At 32.7% G+C, this 6510-nt stretch overlaps 1 protein-coding gene across 1 annotated transcript in view; it reads right to left on the bottom strand.

Annotated features, from left to right (window-relative positions):
• Positions 1-3524: 3524 nt before the first annotated feature.
• Positions 3525-6510, bottom strand: part of LOC106876719 (probable serine racemase) — a 24066-nt gene continuing 21080 nt past the window's right edge. The window contains exon 10 of the mRNA XM_014925390.2: positions 3525-3770. The gene's annotated coding sequence lies outside the window, so the exon portion shown is untranslated. The remainder of the gene's footprint in view (positions 3771-6510) is intronic.

The following is a 6510-nucleotide window of genomic DNA, read 5'->3' as shown; positions in this document are numbered from 1 at the left end:
AAGAAGTGAATCTTAAATATAAAGCAATATTATTTATTTTTAATTAAAAAAATCAAATGAAGAGCCTAAGATTTATCCGAGGTCAAATTATTCATGCATTACAAGTATGGAAGCATTTGGTGAAGTCGATTTCACGTGAAAAGCGATTACACACACATCTCTGTTTTATATATAGTATATAGATGTTCTATATCTTGCATCTTACTTCTTATATATTTCTTCTTTTATTTTTCTTACGTTATTTTTATATCTTTTTATTCCTATGTTTGTTGGATTATGTTGTATTTCTTATGTATGATGATTGAGGGAGTGTGGTATGTGGAGTCGTTAACCTAACGATTTTATTCTATAACTAATATTTATATATACACCTATATATATACATCTACACATATACATCTACACATATACATCTACACATATACATCTATACATATACTTCTATATATATATGCATTTATATATATACACATACATATATATGTACACATTTATGCATGCATACATATATATACATAAATATGTATATATACACACACACACATAAATATATATATATATATACATACATATATATATATATATATATATATATATATATATATATATATATATATATATGTATATATATACATATACACATGCATACATATATTTATACATATATATATACATACATATATACATATAAATCTCTATATATTCATCTATACATATACATCTGTACATATACATCTATATATATATACATCTATATATATATACATTATATATATATATACATTATATATATATATACATTATATATATATATATATATACATTATATATATATATATATATACATTATATATATATATATATACATTATATATATATATACATTATATATATATATATACATTATATATATATATATACATTATATATATATACATACATTATATATATATATATACATTATATATATGTATGTATGTATTTATGTTTGCATGTATATATGTGAGATAATAGTTTCACTTTTAATAGTGAAAAAATTATGTCACCTTACAATAGAGATGTTATTGTTTCACTTTTGACATATAATACTGAAATAGTGTAAGAGATTGCTCCAGGCTCGCATTGGGCAAGAAGTTAAAACTTTTTTTGGCCATTGACTTGACACTGCATGGACCCTAAGTAAAGCATGTGTAAAATCTGAATGAAACTGGTTGGGTCGTTCTCAAGTTTTATTGATGCAGACAGACAGACACACACACACATTCTCAGTTTTACATATGAGCAGTATTGTAATGTGGTTGAAGATGACTATCCTATGTAGCAGCAACAGTGTCCCAGTGTAAGCAGTTCTGCGCATAACAACATTAACAATGTATCAGATATGTGAACAATACTGTTATGTGATTTCACCCAGATATGAGATTACTTCGTCATGTGTAATACTTATTTACTCACATTGTTTTCAATTAATCCTGTATTATCTCATAGCTTCGAGATTTCACTGATGTGACTGTGAGAGGCCAGATATGGCAGGTCTAAAAAATGAGATGGATAGAATTAATTGAGCTGGATATGACTGGTTTAACATTGAGATTACTTTGAGCTGGATATAGCTAGTTTCTCTTTAGCATTGAGAATGTATTTCTTATTTCCTCACATTGTTTTGAATTAATTATGCATTATTTCATATCTTTGGAGACTGTGATAGGCCAGAGCTGGCTGCTCTGAACATGGGGAGAACATTTGCGTTGGATAGGACTGGTTAAACTCTTTGTCGTTCAGATTACTTTGTCAAATGTATTATTCATTTGCATTGTTTTGAATTAATCCTGTATTATCTCGTAGCTTCAAAATTTTAATGATGTGATTGCTTATTTTTAGAATGACATTGTATGGGTGGCTGGTTTGAATGGCAAGCTGTTAAGATCTTTGTGTATGTAAATAACAACAACAACAATCCCAGATATGTCTCTGAGTGGTTAGGGTTAGGGTTAGGGTTAGGGTCTTTGATGTTCGTATGTGTTTGTCAGGACCTGCAGAGTAAAATCTAGTCTTGAATTATAAATTAACTGTAAATTCTGAGGAAGCTGGTTCAAGCTTTATCTTTGAACTTGTTTTATTTTCTACGACTGATTCATGTTTATAATGTCTAACCTGTTGAAGTGGGGGAGGGGTTAAGATGTGTTTTTTTTTTGTTGTTTTTGTGTGCTTCTACTTTGATGTGGGTGATAGGTGGGGAATGGGTGGGTCTTATTTTCTTGAATTTCATTGTGGATCTTAATCTAAATTTTGTAGTGAGTATGAAACACTTTCTTGTTAACTTTGCAAACCCATCCAACCCATGTCAGCATAGACAAAAGACATTAGAATGATGATGATGATGATGAAAACTGATGATAATGGTGGGAGTGGAGGTAGCAGTGATGGCATCATCCACCCGTGTCATCACAAAACGAGCCCTAAGCATTCTCCGACCATTCAAGAGTGTTCCTTCTGCGACCATCCTGTCTTTGTTCAAAGCATAATGCAGCCAGGCCTGCATTGTCCAATGTCTCTGTGACCTAACACTTTGAGACACCAGGGCTGTGATTTGAGGGAAAATTTAGCTGTTGTGTTCAGCAGGTTTGAACGACCACTTCAAGGCTTCCTTAATCATGTATTGATGAAATGAGTTCCAATTCCTGCTTTTCAGTTGTTCTTTCAAGGGACTGCAAGTTTATAAAATCTGTATTGAAATCTGCATCAACCCACTAGAAATAGCAGCTAAATCTCCACTGAATTACAACATATGGTTGTAAAAAAAATATTTTTTAAAAACCCCCAGAAAAATAAGACAAAGAGATTAAGATATGTCGTTCTATCCCACCAACTTCTTTAGGACAGGGTGGTCACGGATGGAACTCTTTTGATCATAGGTGACATGGGTCTAAAGAACATTGTCATCCACAGTTTTTTAAAAGATAATGTTCTGTGTTTAATTGCAGATTGATTGCTATTTGAAAAAATAATTAATTATATAGTTTAATGCTGTGTGGTAAGAGGTTTGCTTCCCAACCACATGGTTGCAGGTTCAGTCCCACTGCTTGACACCTGGGTTGATCAATGCCTTGTGAGTGAATTTGGTAGACAGAAACCCTGTGTGTGTGTATGTGATCCTATTCCTTGACAACTGCTCCTGGTTTGTTTATGTCTTTGTAACTTAGCAGTTTGGCAAAAGAGATCAATAGAATAAGTACGAGACCAGGGGTTCTCAACTAGAGAGCCCTTATAACCCTTGCTGATACTTCTTCAGGATCCAAAATGTTTTAACAATTTCTTTTTGCGCATTTGTTTATAATATTTTATTATAAAAGTATAAAAGGATTTTTTTAAACATCAAATGGCTATGGGAGTCGACCCGAGTAAAAATGGGAACGAAAAGGGTCCACAGACAAAAAATGGTTTCAAACCTCTAGCCTAAACCTTTCAAGGTGATGCCTCAGCATGACCACAGTCCAGTGACTGAAACAAGTAAACAATAAAAATCAAATTATTAGATTTGTATTTTATTTAATGATTTAAAATGTTTATATTATTTTTATATATATATTTATATATATTTTGGTATTCTTTGAGTCTGACAGAATAATAGTTTTGCAAAATAATGCTAGTCTTTGTGACGCCATCACCTTTTGTTATGCAGGGCAGCCTTTGGTCTTGTCTTGTAAGATGTCTGTTGGTGCCAGGCTTTTTTGGTCATGTTTTACAATCAAATCGTGAAATAGTGGTTGCTGAAAATGGGAAACATAAAAATATAAAAAAAATAAAAACAGTTCTTTGAATATAACAAAATAGAATTTATTATTATTATTATTATTATTATTATTATTATTATTATTATTATAATTAAGGCAGTGAGCTGGCAGTATTGCTAGCACACTGAGCGAAATGCTTAATGGTATTTTATTTGTCATTACATTTAGAGTTCATATTCTGCTGAGGTCGACTTTACCTTTCATGCTTTCAGGGTTGATAAGATAAGTAACAGTTGAGCATTAGAGTTGATGTGATCAACTGGTTCCCTGCCCACAAATTTCAGACCTTGCACCTTTAGTAGAAAGGATTATTATTATTATTATCTTTGCAAGGGTGTCAAGCTGGTAGAATCATTACTGCACAGAGGAAAAAAATGCTTAGCGGCATTTCTTTTGGCTCTTTACATTCTGAGTTCAAACCCTGCTGAGGTTGACTTTGCCTTTCCTTTCTTGGGGTCAATAAAATAAGTGCCAGCTAAACTTTGGGGATCAGTGTAATTGACTAAGCGGTCTCCCTAAAATTTCTGAGTTTGTGCCAAAATTTGAAACCATTATTATTATAAAGGAAAGGGCAATGGATTAGCAGTATGTAGTTGTGGTTCCTTACATTATGAGTTCAAATTCTACCAAGATCAACTTAACTTTTCATTGTTTTTCAGTGGGTAGGGATCGTTAAAATGAAGTACCTTTCATGTAGTGAGGTCAGTTTAATCAAAAGGGGCTCCACCCCACCAAAACTGTTGGTTTTGTGTCTAAATCATAAATTATTGTTATTATCATTTTGTCTGTCTTCGTGTTCTGAGTTCAAATTCCACCTAGGTTGACTTTTTTTTTTCATCCTTTCGGGGTCGATAAATTAAGTACCGGTGAAGTACTGTGTTTGATGTAGTTGATTTAACCCCTCCCCCAAAATTTCAGGCCTTGTGCCTATAGTAGAAAGGATTATTATTATATTGTTGACGACTGGGTCTTTGAATTCTCTTGTATCACATTCTTTACATTCCTCGTAGTCTTATCTTGTAATTCCATCAATGGTCTCTTTGTAGCCACCACCCAAAGACCCAGTCTTCAAAAATGTAATATTGTTAATAATAATAATAATAATACTGTTCTAAATTTTGTTGTGTCTTGGGAGAGTCATTACACCAATAATAATAATACACACTCACTGGTTCAACTCCACTTCTTTATTATAAGACATTTGGTTAAATATGTAACCAACTGGCCAATTAATCATTTGCTTAATGTGCTGGTTAAACAATTAATCGGTTGTTTGTCGAAATTCTTTTGTCACTGTTTGCAACCTTTACAGTGACTTTCCTATTCAGTCCAACTGACTAATAATAAAGAAGTGGAATTGAACCAGTGTGTGTGTGTTATTAATATTGGCATAACGACCCTCCTAAGACACAGCAAAATTGGTTCCAACACACCGATTCACATCAAGAATCTTGCAAACTAAATACAAAAATTGAATATTGTTCTAAATTTTGCCACAAAGCCAGTAATTTTGAGGGTTGAGGGAAGTTGATGACACCAACGTCCCAGTACTTAGCTAGTACTCTATTCAGTGACCCCACAAAGCATGAAAGGCAAGGTCAACTTTGGCAGAATTTGAACTTAGAAGGTAAAGAGCTGGAAGAAATGCCGCTAAGCACTTTGTCTGACATGCTAACGATTCTTCTGTCAGCCCAATGTCTCTATTATAATTATTTATAATAACGATTTATTTTAATTGCTGCAAGAGCAGCAGATGAAGTAGAGTACAGGGTTACAGTTGGGAGAAAAGTGTTTACATTTGGATGAGACAAACAACAAAAAAGAAAAACTACAACATAACATCATCATCATCATATCTCCAGGGTTATTTCTTTTTTTTGTTCCTATGTCAGTGTGGGTTGGATAGGTTTGTCCTTCTATTTCTCCCATGGCAGACAATAAAGAGAAAACTGACAAATTCTGGAGTGAGTCTCTGGTGGAGGACATAGGTTTTTTTTTTTTTCCTCGTACTGCTGAATGGTGTTTCGCTTGCAAATGGCAGCATAAAATGCATTCTTAGTCTGCCTGTATTTTACGCTGCCAGCACTAGAGGAACCATCTGTGTGTGTTTGTGTTAATATAATTACGCTTACAAATAATCATGTAAATATTTATAAGTATTAGCAGCAAAATAAGATTACACACACACAAACCTAATTACATACATATATACACACATATATATACACGTGTACACATGGACATACATGTACATATATGTAAAATTTTTGGTAAATGAATATTGGTAAGAAACCCGGTAAACAGCAGCTTTCAAACATAAAAAATTGATGTTTTGGTATTCATTCCGCCCAAATTACTTGGAATTGCCACTGCCTGATCTCAGCCCCACGAATTCAAGAGAACCAATGAATATCTCCCTCTCTAATTACAAACGTGTTTTTTTTTTTTTTGTTTATTAAAAATGTATTCTATAAAATCAAAAAAACGACTAAGAAATTATTATATGAATAAACATTTGAATATCCGCATATAAACCCCCACTCCCTTCCTCCCAATTGAAACTGACTGATCTTCCCACCACCACTGCCCCCACCTCATCCCCTGTGTCAAAGATGGAGGAGACTGTAAAACAGTAAACGAAAATTTATAGAAAATAGTTTTTGATTATTTTTCTTGTCTTACGCTGTAAAAAAAAATGACTGAAGAAAAAATATCA

Source organism: Octopus bimaculoides, chromosome 26, assembly GCF_001194135.2.
Source record: "Octopus bimaculoides isolate UCB-OBI-ISO-001 chromosome 26, ASM119413v2, whole genome shotgun sequence".
NCBI classification, from domain to species: domain Eukaryota; kingdom Metazoa; phylum Mollusca; class Cephalopoda; order Octopoda; family Octopodidae; genus Octopus; species Octopus bimaculoides.
Note: the sequence above shows the minus strand (reverse complement) of the source record. Positions and strands in the feature narration are given on the sequence as shown.